The sequence below is a fragment of the Mustela lutreola genome, chromosome 2 (genome assembly GCF_030435805.1).
Source record: "Mustela lutreola isolate mMusLut2 chromosome 2, mMusLut2.pri, whole genome shotgun sequence".
In the NCBI taxonomy this organism is placed as follows: domain Eukaryota; kingdom Metazoa; phylum Chordata; class Mammalia; order Carnivora; family Mustelidae; genus Mustela; species Mustela lutreola.
In genome coordinates, this window is record NC_081291.1 from 163,408,859 (window position 1) to 163,428,826 (window position 19,968).

General features: G+C 34.0%; 1 protein-coding gene across 24 annotated transcripts in view; it reads left to right on the top strand.

The window, feature by feature from the left end:
- The window catches only part of ZBTB20 (zinc finger and BTB domain containing 20), an 816,455-nt gene that overhangs the window by 95,567 nt on the left and 700,920 nt on the right, over positions 1-19,968 (top strand). The gene's annotated exons all lie outside the window — the stretch shown is intronic.

The window sequence follows — 19,968 nt, forward strand, 5'->3', positions numbered from 1 at the left end:
GTCAACAGCACCAACAAAATGCTATCCCAGGTATGCTTTAAACTTGGCTCTGCCAATTGAGATTTAATCAGTATAGGGTGGGGCTCTGGCATTAGTATGTTTTAAAAGGTTCCAAGTGATTCTTATGGTTAGCCGCAATTTGAAATCACTGATACAAATAATGATCAAAGTAACTCATTTTTCACACAATTTTTAGATTTTGTTTGTTTGTTTATTTATTTGACCAACAGGGATCACAAGTAGGCAGAGAGAGGCAGGCAGAGGGAAAAAGGGGGAAGCAGGCTCCCCACTGAGCAGAGAGCCCGATGTAGGGCTCTATCCCAGGATCCCAAGATCACGACTGGAGCTGAAAGCAGAGGCCTAACCCACTGAGCCACCCTGGTGCCCTTTTTCACACAATTGTAATAAATGTAATTAATGTCCATGAACAAGAGTCATTTGATTTAGTTGTTTTTTAAAAAATTATTTAAAATTTTTTAAATATTCTTTATTTTTGCCCTTTAGATTAACCTGGTAATAGAACTGAAACACATTAGGTTTCTGATTTAAGGTCTGAATCTTAGAGAAAAGTATGTGTGATACTTATAGTGACTATTTACTTCTGTAAATCAAAACCAGCTTTATGGATTAAGTGTTTTTTTTTTTCCCTCAATGGTGAATGAAAGCAGGTAAACCAGCCTGGCTGGCAACAACATGCCAAAGTTCAGTATTACATTATGTGAAATCTCTTGGAGAGTAAATTCTGGAAGTAAGGCTTATGAATTCAAGGCAGTAGAAATGATGGAGGAGGGATAAAAGACAAAGTGTGAAGTAAATTTTTTTTAAAAAGGTTTTATTTATTTATTTGACAGAGAGAGAGAGACAGAGATCACAAGCAGGCAGAGAGGCAGGCAGAGGCAGAGAGAGAAGCAGGCTCCCCGCTGAGCAAGGAGCCCGATGCGGGGCTTGGTCCCAGGACCCTGATCATGACCTGAGCTGAAGGCAGCGGCTTAACCCACTGAGCCACCCAGGCACCCCAAGTGTGAAGTAAAATTATCTTAAAACTATTCTGATGTGGTCAGTGATCTCTTCTGGTTCCAGCTGCTTTTTTATATTTCATTTAAGGAAGTTATCAACTCTTTCAGAGAATGTATTTCTAGGGTTAAAATATTTGTTTTAAAAATCTACCACATATATGATGTGCCGATTTATTGTGATATCATAGAAAATTTGTGAGTCAAGATGTGAAATGTTGCTAGCATGAGACTTTATGGATAGAAACACTATTTTCAGAGTGAGGCAAGGAAAAGGATGTACATTCCTAGGTAGATGCAGCCAAAAGCTGGGAAAACTAGAATTTCTGGAGATAGAAGGTAATGAAGAATTTTCAAATGAAATGTCTTCAGTTAATTATTTTCTCCTTTCATGTTAAAACCAAAAGGTTAGATTTAACTTTGGATTACAACACTTATGATAAAATATATTGATCTCTATTCTTCTTTGCATAACTTTTTGTTGTAGTTCAGTTGTAAAAATGGAGTATGATGATAAAGCATGGAAAGGTATAGATAGCTTCCTGATGCAGATCTCATGGACATTTTTCAAATGTTCCAAAATAGTTACTTCTTATTGCTGGAATAAACTCTCTGAGAAAAGGAAGAACTCTTTATTTTCATAATCCAGGATGAGTTATTATAGTTTTTCCCCCATAGAAAATAGAGGGAAAGAGACCTTCTACTCTACTAAATATACAATTTTACTATTAACTGTTCAAATTTTTGCACATAAATTTAAAGGTATGATGACATGAGACAAGGAGAACTGATTTCTCCATAAGGAATTTATAGTCATTTGAAGTTTTTTTGGTCCTAAGTTACAAATCATTTATGTGTTTTGCTAATTATCTCATCAACAAATTTTCAACTCCATCCTCCCTCCCCCTGCCAATTGTAAAGAGCTTCTCTAGTAAATTCCCTGATGACCCAAAAGCTTGGTCATCATTTTCTTTGGCATGAAAATTCTTCCAAAATGATTCTCAGAAAAGCATGCAATCTAGTTTATAGCATTTGTACTCTCTTTTTCTCTTTTTTCTACAGAATTGCATAGAATCATTTGGTTCTTTCATCTCCTTGTCTTACCCATGTCATAGTTTTAAACCATTTTTCAGTTGTGAAGCATGATAAAGTGAACTGAGGACTGGATCTATAATCCCAAACTAGAAGTTTGATTTTGACACTATCATTTATTAACTGTAACATATAACTGGGCAAATAATTTAATTTTTATGAGCCTCAGTTTTATTCCTGATAAAATGAGAATAGTAGTGTTTATTCATATTGTCATGGTGGGGATCAAGGCAGAGAAGAGAGATGGTAATATGAAATTGCTTTACAAATTTTAGGTGGTATATACATTATAACTTCAAAATAAATGGCAGCTTCTGCAAGAGATGTTTAGAAGCCCATTGAGTGCAAGGTATTTCTCCAGACATTTTTATCTTTCTTGAGTTAATTGCCTTTTCCCTGTTGTGCACCAACATAGTCTTTAACTCTTCAAAAATTCTTATTCATTTTATAGTAGTCTACATCATACTAATCAGTTTAAATCATGTTCACTCATTTATGGAATTTTTGAATAAAAGGATCATTTAAGTCAAAATATAGGTTCAGAAATAATAACCGATATTATAAAGAATTGGGTGCTCTATGCTGCCATTTTGGTATTTATTAATTTATCCTTGCTGGTGCCAATAGTTGAAAGACTCAACTCCCCCTGAAATATTTTAAAGCAAAAACTACTATTTGAAGGAAATGAATTCCTCACACTGATGCTCATGAATTTTCTAAAATGCAAATCTGGTCATGTCACCCTTCTACCTGGAAACATCTTCCCCTTACATTCAAGGTAAACCCAAATCCTTGTATTGTCCAAAGGCACTTAACCATAAACTGCTTTGTCAATTTTTTAAATATTTTTCCTTACTCTATATCTTACATCTTAGCCTTACCACATTTTTTACGATTTCTCCTAAACATGCTCTGTATTTCCATGCCTCAGAGCACATGATGCCTCCTCTGCCTAAAATACTGTTCTCTTCCCTTACTATCCAGTGAAATCCTAAACTTATAAAACCCAGCTCAAATCCTGCCTCCTCTGCAAAGTCCTCCCTGATTCTCCTTGGAAAGTTAAACACCATTTCAGTATGCTTCCAGAGTACATGCTTCTGGAATAAGAGCCAGTACTTTATAAAATGATTTTTGTGTATCTACTTGACCTAATAGATTTTAAGCAGAGGCCTATCTTGTTGTCTCTTTTTGTCTGCCACCTTGGAGCCTTTGGCACATATCTGTCTCTGAATACATATTTGTTGAATGACTGACTGACCAATTCAGTCACTAGGGTCCCTGGGTCGTTTAGCACTTTGTCAGGCTGTATTTCTTGAAGTAGAAAAACCCCCACAACTCTTTTTTTTTTTTTTTTTTATTATTTATTTTTTTTATTTTTTTTTATTTTATTTTTTTTTTAATTTTTTATTTTTTATAAACATATATTTTTATCCCCAGGGGTACAGGTCTGTGAATCACCAGGTTTACACACTTCACAGCACTCACCAAATCACATACCCTCCCCAATGTCCATAATACCACCCCCACAACTCTTAAAAAGCAATCTCCCTTGCATAAACTACTTAATAACTTGGGGAAAGAACAACTTTTTAATATTTTGCTAGTAAAAATCAAAACAATAGATTGATAACTGCAGATTTCAGGCAGCATCAGAAAAACATGTTTAGCTCAGTAGGATTAAATATTTTAGTTCTTAGCTTTCAGAATAATCATTGAGTCATAGGGAAAAATTGCTCTTAAGGTTACTGTAGTCCAACTTCCCACTTTTTGAATAAATATCTCCAGTCACTTATACTCTAGGGGCAGTTAGGATGTTAAGTTCTGATTTACTTTGAATTGTATTTACTTTGAATAGTATTTCCAACCCATTATTTTAGTATTTCTCTTGATACCATGCAAAATAAATCTAATATGAAGTTTTAAACATTTGAAAATGTTCTACTTTAATTATTTTCCTAGCCCCTAAAATAGTAACATTCAATACCCTTGGTTCTTTCAGCCATTCCATGATTCTAGTCTTGTACACTTCCTTATCTCCTTTCTTAGGATATTATAGTGATTCTGGGTTATTCTGTATCACGCTATTGATCATGTCATCTGACCATTGCTGATGAGAGTGGAATGGCTATCTCCCTCATTCTAGATAATGTTATTCTGCTAGCACAGTTTAAGATTTAATCTTTTTTTTTTTTTTATGTTCATATCACACGGTTGAGTCATATTGACCTTACTGGAGATACTATCTCTTCCCATCCAAGGATACAGTAACAGGTCACTGAGATGTTATCTAACAATGATGTCAGAGAAGAAGCCAGTGATCTTCAGTAAAGAGGGAAAATGCAAAAAAAGAAAAAAATATATTAAAAACATAAGGGTGAAAATTGTGTGAGTTAAATATAAATATAAGAAAATGGTTAAAAGCTGTTGAAAAGATTTTGCTGCATTTATATTGCAGACATGTTAAGCAAATGTCAATAGTATTGATTTTAGAACTACTGTCTAATTTAAATTTTTTTTTAGCTTTTCTTTTTAATATAACAACCATGTTGATAGTTTATCAAAACATCTATTTGTATGAAATTTGTGGTTTCTCCAAGGTGGGACTAATTCTTTACATAGAAAAATAAACTTGTTTCAGGAAGATACACCTGATTTTTTAATAAAAATTCAAGGAAAAATATGACTTACATAGCAAAAAATATATTAAGGAAACTTCACTGGGATGAGTTTAATCCATTAAACAATTAGTATGTTATTTTTGTTCCTTTGTTAAATATTTAATAATTTACTAAATATGTGCAGTATATTTACTCATCTGGATATGTGTGTTCTATTTGTGATTTTTTAACTTTCTATTATAAAATCTATAGAGCCAAGTCATTTTTTTTCTTGTGTTGGACTTGCTCTTATAGTATTTTATGGGGTTATGCACACAAGGAACAAGTTTTGTTATTGGAGATTGTTAACTGGGTTTGTGAGCGCCTTCAGGATGCAGGGTATGTGGAATCCACCTTGCTCTTAACAAATGCATCTTTGATTAGTATGTGCTGGTTAACCAACCTTAAAGCTTACATAAATTTTCTTTGTACGTTCGAACCTATGACATTTATTGTCATACATAGTCTTTTAATTGGAAGTTTAACCCTTAAAAGCTGCTTTTTAAAAAAATACATTTTGACTATATATGTATTTAAAAATATATGTGTATATATATATCTATATATATATATAGTCAATATATATATATTGACTATATATGTATTTATAAATGTATTCAAAAAAATACATTTTGGGGCGCCTGGGTGGCTCAGTGGGTTAAGCTGCTGCCTTCGGTTCAGGTCATGATCCCAGGGTCCTGGGATCAAGTCCCGCATCGGGCTCTCTGCTCAGCAGGGAGCCTGCTTCTCCCTCTCTCTCTCTCTGCCTGCCTCTCTGCCTGCTTGTGATCTCTCTCTCTCTGTCAAATAAATAAATAAAAATATTTAAAAAATACATTTTGACTATAACCTGGTAATGTGTGACTATGTAAGTAGTACTGGCACATGTGAGAAATTTCATTGTTTGAATATAGCTAAATTTTCTATAGTTAGAATAACAAAATAATTTAATTGTAATTTTCAGCTCATTTGTGCTGCTTAGATATTAAAATAGAATTCTCTGTATTAAAGTGACAAAGACTGGGTACCTGGGTTGCTCAGTCAGTTAAGCCTCTGACTCTTCATTTCATTCATTTCAGTTCAAGTCATGAGCTCAGGGTCATGAGATGGAGCCTTTAGACCAGCTCCCATCCAGCAAGGAGTCTGCTCGTCCCTCTCCCTCTGCCTATGTCCCTCACCTTCTGCCCCTCTCCCAGTTTACAGGCATGTGAGGCCCCTGTGCTGCTCTTTCTCTCTTTCTCTCAAATAAATAAATAAAATCCTTAAAATGATGGCAAAGAAGAACTGTTTTCTAGTGGATATCTTTATCTGAAAAAACAGCATGCAAAGCAAAATTTAAAGGAATAGCCACACTGAGGTACAGTTATGTGGTTTTTGTACTAATCTATTAATCACTGCTTAAACTTCCCAACTCATTCCAGATTAAGCCATCCATTGTATTCATACAAGGATTTAAGGCTTGTATGCAGCTCAGCTCCAGGTGTTCTTTAACACTTCAGCTTCAGGTGTTCTTGCAAGAGGATTTTTATTTTAAACTACCACGAGAAGTTCTCTTTACCTAGTTAAAATCATTTGCTTTGGCTTCAGATAGATGTAGGTTTTTTTTTTTTTTAAATTAACATATAATGTATTTTTTCAAGGGTGCACGTCTCTGATTCATCGGTTTTACACAATTCACAGCACTCACCATAGCACATTCCATTCCCAATGTCCATCACCCAGCCATGCCATCCCTTCCACCCCGCTTCCCCTCCAGCAACCCAGTTTCCTGAGATTAAGAGTCTCTATGGTTTGTCTCCCTCTCCGGTTTCATCTTGTTTCATTTTTCCCTCCCTTCCCCTATGATCCTCTATCTTGTTTCTGATTCAGTTTTAACAACCACTTTTGTCAGTTTTCTTGATCTCATGATCTTTTTTCCTAAAATCACCAGATTTCATCATAAGAGAAAGAATTGTAATATTTTATAAAGAATGTTGAACATTGTGTTTGCCATTAGTAAGAGCTCAGTGAATAATTATCATAACTGTATTACTATTCAGTCAGATTTCTCTTTGTGTCATGCATTTGAATCAGTAACTTGCATCTCTTTAAGATTTTCCTAAATGCACTTCTCTTTTCTTGTACACTTCCTTTGAGGATGAAGCTGAGTTTTGTTTTGGTTTACTTGCTGTTAATTCTATAGAATGTTCTTTGTTTGTTTGTTTATTTATTTATGCTTCATGATAAATTCTCTGAGGTCTTCTGGTTTTTTCAGAGGATATTTTTTTCATTCTCTTGGCCAAATTAGAAAAAGAAAATTACTACTATTTCTTCCATCTGATGTATAGCAGTGTGAGTTCTCCGCAGTTTTCTTTCCCTTTGGAAATAGCAAGTGAAAAGCTACAGAGCTTTGCTACCATTTTTTCCCACTTTAAAAACTGTGGTAAAATACTTGTAACATATTTACCACCTTAACCTTTTGTTGTGCTACCAACACCACCATTCATCTCCAGAACTCTTTTCATCTTGAAAAACTGTAACTCTATACCAGTTAAGCAATAGCTTCCCATTCCCCTCTCCCCCTAGCTTCTGGAAACCAACCATTTTGATTTTGACTACTCTATGTATCTTACATGAGGGGAGTCATACAGTATTTATCTTTTTGTGATTGACTTATTTCACTTAGCATAATATCCTTAAGGTTCATCCATGATGTAACATATGTGAGAATATCCTTCCTTTTTAAGGCTGAATAAGATTGCATTATATGCATGTACCAAATTTAACTTATCCATTCATCCATCCATGGACACTTAGGTTGCTTCTCTGTTTTTGTTATTGTGAATAATGATGCTATGAACATGAGTATACATATCTCTCTTTGAGATCTGGCTTTCCATGCTGGATCATATGGTAATTCTATTTTAGTTTTTTGAGGAACTGATGTGCTGCTTTCCACAGTGGTTGTAACATTTTGTTTTCCCACCAGTCGTGTGCAGGGGTTCTAATTTCTCCACATCCTTGTCAACACTGTTTTCTTTTCTTTTCTGTTCTGTTCTCTTTTCTTCTTTCTTTCTTCCTTTCTTTCTTTCATTCATTCTTTCTCTCTTTCTCTCCCTCCTCCCTCCCTTCCTTCCTCTTATCTTTCTCTTTTTCTTTTTGTTTCTTTTTTCCCCTCCCTTTCTTTCTTTCTTCCTCCCTCCCTTCACCCACCCATCTTCCTTCCTTCCTTCCTTTTTCTCTTTTTCTCTTTCTCTTTCTTTCTTGTAGCCATCCTAATTGAAGTAAAGTGGTATCTCATCATCGTGATTTGCATTTCCTTAATGATTAACGATGTTAAACATCTTTTTCATGTGTTGGCATTTTTATATATTCTTTTGAGAAATGTCTATTCAAGCCCTCTGCCTATTTTTCAATCAGGTTGTTTTTTTGTTGTTGTTGTTGAGTTTTAAGTGTTCTTTATGTATTTTAGATATTAATCCCTTATCAGGTACATAATTTGCAGATATTTTCTCTCATTCAGAGAGAATGAGTGAGTACTTTTTTTACTCTGTTGATTGTACCTTTTGATGCATAAATTTTAATTTTTTTCCATGAAGTTCACTTTGTCTACTTTTTCTTTTATTGCGTTTGGTGTCTTATACCAGAAATCACTGCCAAATCCAATATTGTGAAAGTTTTATCTTATGTTTTCTTCTAAGAGTTTTATAGTTTTAAAACTTGCATCTATGTCTTGGATCCATTTTGAGTTAATTTTTGTATATGGTGTTAGGTAAGGGTCCAGCCTCATTCTTTTGTGTATGGATATCCAGTTTTCCTAGCATCTTTGATTGAAAAGACTATTTTTTCCTCATAGAATGAGAAGATACTCTGTATAGTATCTGTCTTCTTAAATCTATTGAGACTTAACTTGTGACCAAATGTATGATCTATATTGGAAAATGTCCTGTGTGCACTTGAGAAGAAAGCGTATTTTTTGTGATTGAGCAGAAAGTTCTGTGTATGCTATTACCCCGTAACTGTTTTTTGTATCACTAACACAAGTGATGTGATAGTTTTTAAAATCTCAGACATTCACATTCTTACTCCCAGAAAATACCTAAAATATTTTATGTACTTTGCTCTCTTTGTAGTGACTGTATAACATATCTTCTCCTGCCTTTTCCTCCTCCCCATTATCTCCTGCATCTACACACTTTCCTTTCCCCATTACTCAGATTTAAAAAGGTTGGTTCCTCTAAGGGCCTTTAAGTGATTTGTTCATAATAACCAATGATATCACCCATTCAACCAATAATTTATTGTGTGCTCACTGTCAAGGCCATTTTATGGAGAGTATTCAGTCTGCACCATATTACATAAAACAGATGCTATTATTTTGCCTTTTATTTGATGCTAAAAATTCTACAATGTATTAATATATATTATTTTGCTTTTAAAGCAATGGAACTACTAAATAGGCCAAAGAAGTCATGATTCTTACCACTGTTTAACTCATTCAAACAATTTAAATTTTCCCACTTCCCTTAAAACTCATAGGAAGACAGTTTTGTCCTGAAAATATGACACTCTTATCTTTTGATAAGGATGTTAAAAGCAACCAGTCTGATGTACTCAGGGTTGGATAGCATGCCCTAATTTTTATTGACTAGTGACCTCTAAAGCATATTACATTTGAGTCCACTTAATACCAAGTCACCTGATGAAAGCACATTTCTTTCCACCAAATTATTTTGTACTAATTCAGTACAATTTTGCCCATTTAATATCAATTGACACTAAACGATTTCCTGTGCAATGTCAATTGTAAATCACTGATTTCCTGCTAATACAGCACTTAGTGTCAATTTCTGTGTGCAGCAAAAGCATTTTTTCAATTAACTACACCATGTAATTTTTTGTTTTTAGTTGTTTGCATGGCCTCTCTGATAATAGTTTTGTGAAACAAAGACATAAGAAGGAGAAAAAGATGACTTTCTTCCTTGGCATTAAATAATTTAAATCTAATGATTTTCAGTCTATAGGAGGTCAAATAGCTCATTGGAAAACTTTGGAATATATCAGACAATGTGGTAGTAAACTGACATTAGCTTTAAATAAGATTGTGAATTTGGGGGTATTGTATATACTAAGCTATATGTAAAAAAAAATGTTTTGACTAATAAAAAAATCCTCACTAGTACATCTTCTCATGATTTAGCTCAGGAAGACCTACTACTGAATACTTATTAGTGAAAATTATTCTTTTTATTGCAGAGAGATAAGCTAATTTAAATACTCTCATATATTCTTACTAGAAAAATGAGGTGACATTACCTCCTCTAATTCATGAGATCTGAGAAATCTTTGTGGCCTGGCACAGCTAGGAGTAAGCATAGCTGAAACTGTTCTCACTAGGTAGTATCAGGTTTCCTCAGTAAGTCTATGTATTTCTGTAATTCTCAGTGTATATCCACTATTCTGAATGGTACTAGGTGAAGGAAGAAATTAGAGTTGACTCTTCCTATCCTAGGGAATTAGGTAAGCATATACTTAAAAACATAGAAAATCATTCAAAGCTATAAATAAAATAAATATATATTGGATGTTTATTAAAGTACTAAGCTATTTAGCTAAATGTATTGTAGGATTCCTAACTACAATAAGGCATGGCCTCTTCCTATAACAGAGCTCAAGATTTGATGAAAAAGAAAAGGTTCATAAATGAGAAATAATTAAATAACAATAAACTTTAGGTGATAAATTGTGGGACACAGTTTGTAAGTAGCATATGTCTTTAGAAAATCTTTTTGAAAAGATCTGTATATACCTGGGATCCTCTAGGGTGAATCATTTAGTTGTAGCCTGAAGGAAGCTTTGGTATGTCTTGGAAAGATGTATAGAATGAATTCTCATTAAATAGCTCTATTTTTTTTTTCTTTCAGCCTTCTTAATACTGTTTGTTCCTTCTTAAACTGTTGACATTAGCTGTGTTTTGGAATATTCCTGATTAGAGGAGATTTCAACAATAAAAATTGATTTTCAAATCAATTTTTTTAATGTGATCCACATGATGGATATAGTAACAAGCATTAATGATGCAGAGAGAGTAGAATATAGTTTTTTTTTTTTTAATTCTCTTGAGGGACTTTAATCATATAGAGTGACATATATAAACAGGTAATATTAATATTATAGGACACTAATTTAATGGTGTGCAATATCGTGCTCTGAGCAAACAAAGAAAGGGCACCTATTGTATCCTGATAATTCAGGCAGAAGTTCTTGATGTCTGAAAAGATGTGATGTCTGAAATGATCTTTGAAAAATGAATTTGAAATGACTGGACAATGAGAGAGAAAAGATCTCTTTGGTCAGGAGGAACTGCAAGAGTAAAGCTATGGAGGTTATAAACAACGTAGTGGAAGGGGGAAGCCATTATACCCAAATGTACAAATATTTTACAAAACTGGGATCATAATGTATATACTGTTTTATAATGCTTTCTTCATTTAATAGTATATGCTAATCATGTTTCTCAGGTCCTTAATTATTTTTCATAAAGCATTTAAAGACTGGTACATGGTATTCTGTCCTATGTTTCAAATGAGTTTCCTGAATTTTTTTGCCCTTTAATTTTTGTTTTTGCTATGTAGACATTCTCTTGTTTTATGTGTTCAAATCTACTATTTAAAAATATCTATTACATTTTTTATTTATGGCTTCTGCCTTTGTTTTTATGCTTAGAAAGTCCTTCTCCAACTTAGATTAAAAATTTTCCTATATTTGCTTCTAGTTCTTTTATGGTTCCATTGTTTACATATAACTCTTTAAGCCATCTGGAATTTTATTTTGATATACAGTGTGAGATAGGCTCTAAATTTACTCTGTTCTAAATATTTAACCAGTTGTCCCAGCACCATCAATTGAAAAATCTCTGTTTTCCTCGTTGATTTGATATGCATTATTTATCATATGCTAAATACTTAATTTACAAATGGATTTGTTTCATGCCTTCTATTCGATTTCCAGCCTTTCTGTTTTTTCTCTTAAGTTCTATCAGTTTCTGTATTCTTTATTTGGACTATGCTATTTTAATTGTGGCTTTTACAGCATAGCTTAAACCTATTAATGAGAGTTTCCTTTTATTATTTTTCTTAAAAGATTACTAACTGTTCTTATCTGGTTGATCTTTCATAAGAACTTTAGAATGATTTAATCAAGCTCTCTCTGTCTCCTTGACATAGAAGCTTGTCAGGTGGAAATATTGGGATCCAAAACTTTATATGATGGGTCCAGTAAAGTTCTATATAACTATATATTAACCTGGAAAGAAATGCATGCCTTTGACAACAGGTGTTTGTTGTTGTTGTTTTGTTTGTTTGTTTTTGGGTTTTTTTGGCTATTGTTACTGTTGCTTTTCATTTTCTATATTTTCCTTTTTAAAAACTCACATTTTTTAAATCAAAAGAGTAAATCCTCTGAGGGGCCTGTAGGTAGTGCAGCTGGGTAAGCGCTGGACTCTTCGTTTTGACTCATGTTGTGATCTCAGGGTCCTGAGATGGAGCCCTGCATTGTGCTTTGAACTCAGTGGGGATTTTGCTCAAGTTTCTCTCTCTCAAATAAACAAATAAATCGTAAAAAAATAATAATAAGTCCTTCAAATTTATTTTGTTTATTCAATGAACAGAGGTGAGAAGAGGAAGGAGAGCTGTTGCTAAAGAGAAGCACTGGGTCAAGGGAGATTTGTATAGAGTGAAGGTGACTTAACATGTTCTGAGAGCAAAGAGCCAGTGGTGAAGACATTGAAGATTAGGGGAAAGAAGTGATGATTAATAGCACAAAGTCCTGGAGATTTTAGGAGATTACAAAAGTCAAGTATACAAGTGGAGGTGGTGGCTTCAAATAGAATGATAGTGATTGTGGATTGGAAGATAAATAAATGAAATTATGATATCCATTGAGTGCATCTGATTATAACAATAGTTTTATAATATAGGTATCATTGACCTACAGGTGGGAAAATTTAGTTATAATAATATAGGTGAAAACAATTAATTTTCAAAAAACTTTGGTGAGATGAGATCTGGATTTGTGCAGTTGAGGTAAGTGAGGCATTTATACATTATAGATGAAATGATTTCAAACTACTAGGAGTAGTTTGGGATAGATTATCAGGAAGTGCAGTACAGTGAACATGCAGAAAGTGGATGAGGGGGAATTGTCATAAATAATCCTAGTCAAAATGGATCTTATTTAACTTACTTTAGTTTTCTTCATTTCTAAATTTCTTGAATTGCCCCCCAAAATGTTGAAAATTATTTATTAAAATTTCCATAGAGCCTTGAAATCTGCAGAAATATTAATTCCTTCATCTTCCATATCTCTCTTAAATGTCTCTAGATATTTAGATATACTCCTGACTTCGCAACATTCATTTACATTAATGTGTTTTTCTATTCATGTAATCTTCAATCTATCCAGCTAAATTCTATTAAGCCACTTACTTTGGGTTAGTCATTTTGTTAGTATTGGGTACTCAAATATAAAAGAGGTTACTATTATTTATTCAGACTTTTCAATTATGATATTGCAGAATCTATAAAATTTCATGTCATATAAGAATTGTGATATATCTATGCAAGTATTCCCATATATATCAAGCCTGGAAACAAACATAGAGTTTATTCTGATTTAAATCCTTCATTTTATCGGGGAGGAAACCCAGGTTCATAGATATTAACTATTTTTTCCTATAGATGTTATATCAAATAATCCCTGTTTTTCTCAGTAGATGCAATTTTGATTTTGTGATTGCATTAACTTTTTTCTTGATATATCTAAATATGTCTAATCTTGCTTTCTTTCTGTTATTGCCAAATCATGTATTTTTAATTAGAAAACAATCTGTATCTGATGTAAACGCTCATAATTAACATCAAAGAATAAGGGCAACTTTGATAATTACAATCTGTATTTTAGAAACAGTAGTTTCTAATAGTAACTGCTACAATACTACTAATAGTAGTAATCAGATTCAATTATATTTCTTAAGTGAACAAGTATATGGCATGCTATGTTGTTTAAAAAATAATAATGTCAGTGCTATATAAAGGGAAGTTTCATGTAGAAGAGTCAACCTTTTGCTGTCGTGATTGAAGTGTGAGAAAGTTTTTCCTAAATTTTTTCTCCTAACAACTTTCTGTACAGTTCTTGTAATCCCCACTATTTAGCAACCAGTTTTTTTCAAATGGAGTGACTTATTAAAATGCAAGAGAGATGTGATGTACGTGCTTTACTCATTTAATATCCAGTGTGAGTTAATTTGTGAGATTGTTTTCCCAAGACACCTGTCCAAAAGGTGTACCTTGTGGGAAAATGAGCTTCACCAAAGTTAAGTTTAAACTAGGAGAACAGAGAGGTGGGTTGCAGGTACAGGGAAAATCCAAAAAATAAGACAGAGAACTCTGGGGGTGCTTGGGTGGCTCAGTGGGTCGGGCCTCTGCCTTCGACTCAGGTCATGATCTCAGGGTCCTAGGATTGAGCCCTGTGTCTGGCTCTCTGCTCAGTGGGAAACCTGCTCCCCCCCCCCCCCCCGCCTCTCTGCCCTCTTGTGATCTGTGTCTGTCAAATGAATAAATAAAATCTTAAAAAAAAAAAAGGACTCTGACTAGCCAGATGCATAATGAGGATAGCAAGCTGTTCTTATTTTCATTAAGGGCCTTATCAAATTATTATATTGCAGTTCCGTTCCTGCCTCTCCACCTAAGTGTAAGCTTCTCTATGTCAGAGAAGGCCTAATCAATAGCACCTACCACAGTTCCTGGCAAATAATTAGGGTTCAGCAAATATTTATCAAATGAATAAAAGAAAAAAGGGATCTAGGACATCAGGTTTATTACAAGAAAGAAACAGGGAGGGTCTGAAGACCATCAAGCCCATTTTTTTGCCTTGACTCATATTGCTTTCTGGCAACAGTAGTCCTCTGATTTAGTCCTACAAGAAGTGGAGAGCTACAGAAGCTTTCTCTGTACTCTAAATCAGTGTAGCATAGTTAGGAAATAGAATGTAGTTAACAAATATAAATGACTTGGTTTCTCCAAAAAAATAATTTAGTAAAATATGTTTATTTCCAAACTACTAATCATTTGATATTTGACTCAGAAGGGAGAGATAACTTGGATTCATTTTTAAAATCCTAATTGACCCTGTATGGTTGAACTGGCAATGTTTGGAAATATTGCTTAGTAATGTTCTGTTGAAAATAATATTTGCCTTTTTAATTGTCATTTTCACCCTCTCCAGGTCCATCAGCAGTGTCATGTAAAATTAGGAAGTAGAGAAAGGAAAGGGAGAGAGAAAAAAAATTGTAAAATTTGGATATAGTGCAAAGAAATGAAATGAGAGAGAAGAAAAAAGGAATGAAAGAAGTACAAAGAGAAGGAGTTGTTGAGAACTCCATTCTGTAAAATGTAAAAGCTTACCCAAGTTTGAGTTTGTCTGTGGGAAGTATTTTCAAACATCAAGTGTAAATGCTTTTTCCTCCTTTTCTGCATTGCTGTCTCCTTCTTCCTTCCCTCCCTCCCTTCTTTCCAGCCTCCCTCCCTTCCTTTCTTCCTTCCCCTGCCCCCCACTTCCTTCCTTCCTTCCTCCCTCTTTTTACCCCTCTAGGAAGCAGGGTATATATATTTCATTAGAAGATAGCTATTGGGGGTTTAAATGGCAAGACCTGACACTAACTCTCAGAAAACAAGTTTCTGTATAGTATAAGCCCTTGGGCTTGTGCTTCTTTTCTTTTTTCAGTTTTATATATTAATAAAGGAAAGACCAAAAAAAGAAGAGTGTCTTTCATTTGCCACAGTCCCCTTCCTTGGGCTCCATTTCTTTCTTTGTTCAGAGATGAGGACCTGACAAAGACCTGACCTCAAGACCTGACAAAACTCTGTCTACTTCTCTATCTTGGTGCTGTAGTGGGAGTTACCATGATCTCCAAATGGGACCATTGAAGTATGCCCATTTATTTCTCCATCTCTGTGTGTTCTTCTCACACAGAACACGGATGGTTTTTCTTTTACCCTATTCTAAAGAGTATAATATTTCTTGAACTGAGGGACACAATTTACAAGGTAATTCCAAAGTGAGATTTTAATTTGCTTGTCATTTTCATGGAAGATTTCTCTAAATTTTTGGCAAGAGATATTTGGTTATAATTGGTCACATTTATCTGTCTTTATTTCAAGGATCTCCATGGTACTGAAATTTCTGTTTAAAGAATTTGAAGAATGTTCAATTATATATAGCCCATGCAGTGTATTTACTTATTCCCCCGCTATTGTGTCAGCTATTCCTTTCCAAATGTTAAACAAGATTGCTAAAAGCTCAGTCTCTCTCTCTCTTTCTCTCTCTCTCTCTGTGTGTGTGTGTGTAGCAGAAACAGAGGGAAAGTGGGCAGTCATTGCATTTGAACCAATAGGCACATTTCTAGGGAAGGGTTTTATTCTGAAGAATTTTTTTTTTTTATTCTACCCTTTTAATATGTTTTTAAAAGGTTTACTACAATGTTGTTAAAACTAATTTAAATAGAAATTTCTACCTTTTAGCTTTATCTTTTGTTGTAATCACTTGGTCATTGAGTTACTGTCTAACTTTTGAATGACCCCAAATATTTTATGAGTCAAAAATCAAAATACTTTTCATTGTTATCTCAGAAATGATACATGTTTTAAAGCCAAAAAAGTTCATATCCGACTGCATATTTAGTTGCTATCACTATTTTAAACTTGGGATGGTCATCATTTTTAAATAGGTATTTGTAAAGAACTAAGATTTATTGAAACCTACCTCATTTCATGTGCTTATCATGCCTTGTTACACACAATACTCTGAACATCTCTTTGCATTAATATAATTAGCTCCTGTTATTTATATATAGCCCCTGTGAAGCTCACAGAGAGTAGGTAACAACTAAGGTGACTCAAGACCTGACACAACTCTGTCTACTTCTCTGTCTCAGTGCTTTAGTGGGAGTTACCATGATCTCAAATGGGACCATTGAATTTGTCTTCCTAACTTACTTCTTCACTGACTATTTTGCTGCCTTCAACCATTCTGCATGAAAAGCACGTCTGTTCTTGGATTATGTCCATGAATTCCAGTGGCTTCCCATTTCACTCAGAGTAACATTCTTTATGGTCTCTCTCCATTTCTCTTTAACCTCATCTCAAATCCACTGTCCTTTTAGTTCAGGACATTCTAGCCACACTGATGTCCTTTTTGTTCCTAGACAATGGCAAGTGCTTTTTTCTTTAGAGCATTCATATGTGCTATTCCCTGTTCTGGCCCTCTGCATCATCACATTCTTTTCATTCTTGAAGTCTTAACTAAAATATCACCACTTAAAACAGAAATCCTCTCCCCCTTGCCTGGATCTTTGTTAGTTATTGTTAGAGGACCTTCTTAATTTGTAATTCACTGTTTTGTTCGTTTACCATCTATTCTTCCATCTTCCCCACAGTACACTGAAATCTTTCTCGGGACAGAAATAGTCTGTTTTATTTGTTACTCTTATACAGTGTTCAGCACTGTAGGTACGCAGTAAATATTTTCTGGATGAAGAAGACCAACTAAATAAATAAATTGATAAATGATAAATATGCTTTCATGTTAATTAGATTTGTAGTCATAAAATTTATCCACTTAGCAATATATATAATATTCTTTACCATTTTGTGTATTTTTGTTGTCCTTAAGTAGTTTGGAATATATGAAATTATGGCACTTCTTTTTTTTTTTTAGCCTTTGCATATTTTTCCTTACTAAGAACGTGTCATCTTCCTACTTAGCCAACCCAAAATATATTGTAGCTTTATGTTTTAGAAAAATGTCTCAAAGAATCATAAAATCATAGTGTCATGGAGGTGAAGGGCCTCTTCAACCTCATCTATTCCTATGATCCTGCTGGGGCCTGAGCCTCCTCTACAAATCCTCCACCACGTGGTCATAGGGACTGTGCTTGGACAAAACCAGGTCCAAGGAATAAACACCTCACAAGGAAACCTGTTTAGATTTTAATGTGTTTTGGTAGTCTGACATTTATGTTTAAAGTTATAGGTATTAAATCATTCCAAGTTTCTCCTATTGAATTTTCACTATTTATGCCCTTAAATTAGTTTGAAATCTTTTCAGTTTAAGCTAATTTTATTGTTTCTTTTTATTTAGAAACTCAATTAAGGTGAGTTTTCCCCTGAACTAATGTAGCAGTGTTAGAAAATTTATTTTTGGTTCAGTCTTTTAGATTATTAGCCAACTTAATGATAAGAGTAGGAGTATTTGGAAATTTTCTGCAAAATATTTCCATTTATATTTGTTTCCATCTCTCATTGTGCCAATTCTGTTCTTTCAGCCAGTCATTGCATTTATATCAGAATTGGATTAATGTTTTAAGTAAATTTTTGAGAGAAATTTGTGTTCTTCTTGCTTCCTCTGAAAAACAGGTCCATTTTATTCATATAAGTAAGTGAAATATGATTTCTGACTTCAACTTCTTCTTGAGATATTTTTTCCCATATGTGCTCCATCATTTAGTTTACCAAATAATGCCTACTAAATTTGAATAATGGAGGGATACTATTTTCTGAAATAAAAAAAAAAAAAGATAGAAAAGGAAAGAAAAGAAAATTAGGGAATATTTTAAATAAAGTTTGCTGTGTGTGTTCTGAATGCCACGACACTTTCATTTGCCTGGACCCTCCTAACTCACAATTAGCTGCAGAGTAAATACTTTACAACACTTACTATTCTAATACTTATCCCTTTTTATCAACTCCATACTGAACCTTTCCTTCCTTATTAGCTCTTTCTTCTTAGCATATAAACTTGTGCAAGTATCTCTCTCATCAAATATAAAAACAAACAACAAGATAAGAAGGAAAGCCTTTTTTTGAAGATTTGCTCTGTTACCACTTTCTTCTCTTTCATTTCTATTCAAAACTTCAGGAAAGAATTTTTACTTCTTCACCTCTGATCTTCTCTACAGCCCATAGAAAATTATTTCTGCCCTTGAAATATAATTTAAAGTATTACCACCAAAATTATAAGTCATGAAATTGTCAAATCCAATAGAATATATTTAGTCTTGACCTTACTTTATTTCTCAGATATTTTTAATGCTTTTGACAACTCCTTTCTTTTGCAACTGTGTACTATTGGTTTCATTATACTTTCTGGTTTCCTCCTCTCCCTGCCTTCTCTTAAGTTTTCCTTTGGCAGTTGTCTTCTTATTCCTGCCCCTGTGTTTCTTCCTCCTCCTCCTCACCCTCCTTATCTTTCTTTTTTCTCTCCTTTTCCTTCTTTCTCTTCCTCTTCTTCATCTCCCATCTCTCTCCTCCTCCTCCTCCTTCTTCCCTCTCTTGCTCTCACATCATACCTCTTCTTGGGTGATTAGATTCACATCTTTTGTTTCAACTATCATCTTTATTATGATGACTTTCATATCTATAGCTCCAGCACATATGTCAGCCTCATCCTCCTTCTCCAGACTTACACTAACACCTGGCCACTGGGTATTTTCAGCTAAATGTTCATTCCATAGGCACATCAAACTTAACATGTCTCAAACTGCAGATATTTATCTTCACTCTAAAATGTTTTATTTCTCCTGTCCTTTTCATCTCTTTGAATAGAACTATGATCCACCAAGGTGGTCTGGAAGAACCCGAGTTTGCCCTTTGCTTTATTTCCTTACAGTTACCTTATAGATCTGTATGCTCGCGGTCAAGGACAGAATCAGGGAAGAATGTGTGACTCTATTAGAAGAAATTCGCCATTGACATCCCACCAATATTGGAAAAATAACCATGAAAATGCTCCTCATAATGAGTAGGTTAAATACAAAGGACAATCTTTGTAAGTAAAATTGAATGTTTGAGAGGTCAAAGTATCCTTGAACATTCTAAAAAACCCACACATTTATCTTACATATGGAGAAACAGTCCTAGAGAGGGAGATGACTATTTAAGATAAAGACAAGGTAATGAAAGAACATGGATTAATGTCTAGATTCACTTATATAATTTTCGCATCTTTTTAATATTAGAAATAACTAATTCCTCCTTACCTCCAATCTATGTGATGACAAACTTTTTTTTTTAAAGATTTTATTTATTTATTTGACACAGAGAGATAGAGATCACAAGCAGGCAGAGAGGCAAGCAGAGAGAGAGAGAGGAGGAAGCAGGCTCCCTGCCAAG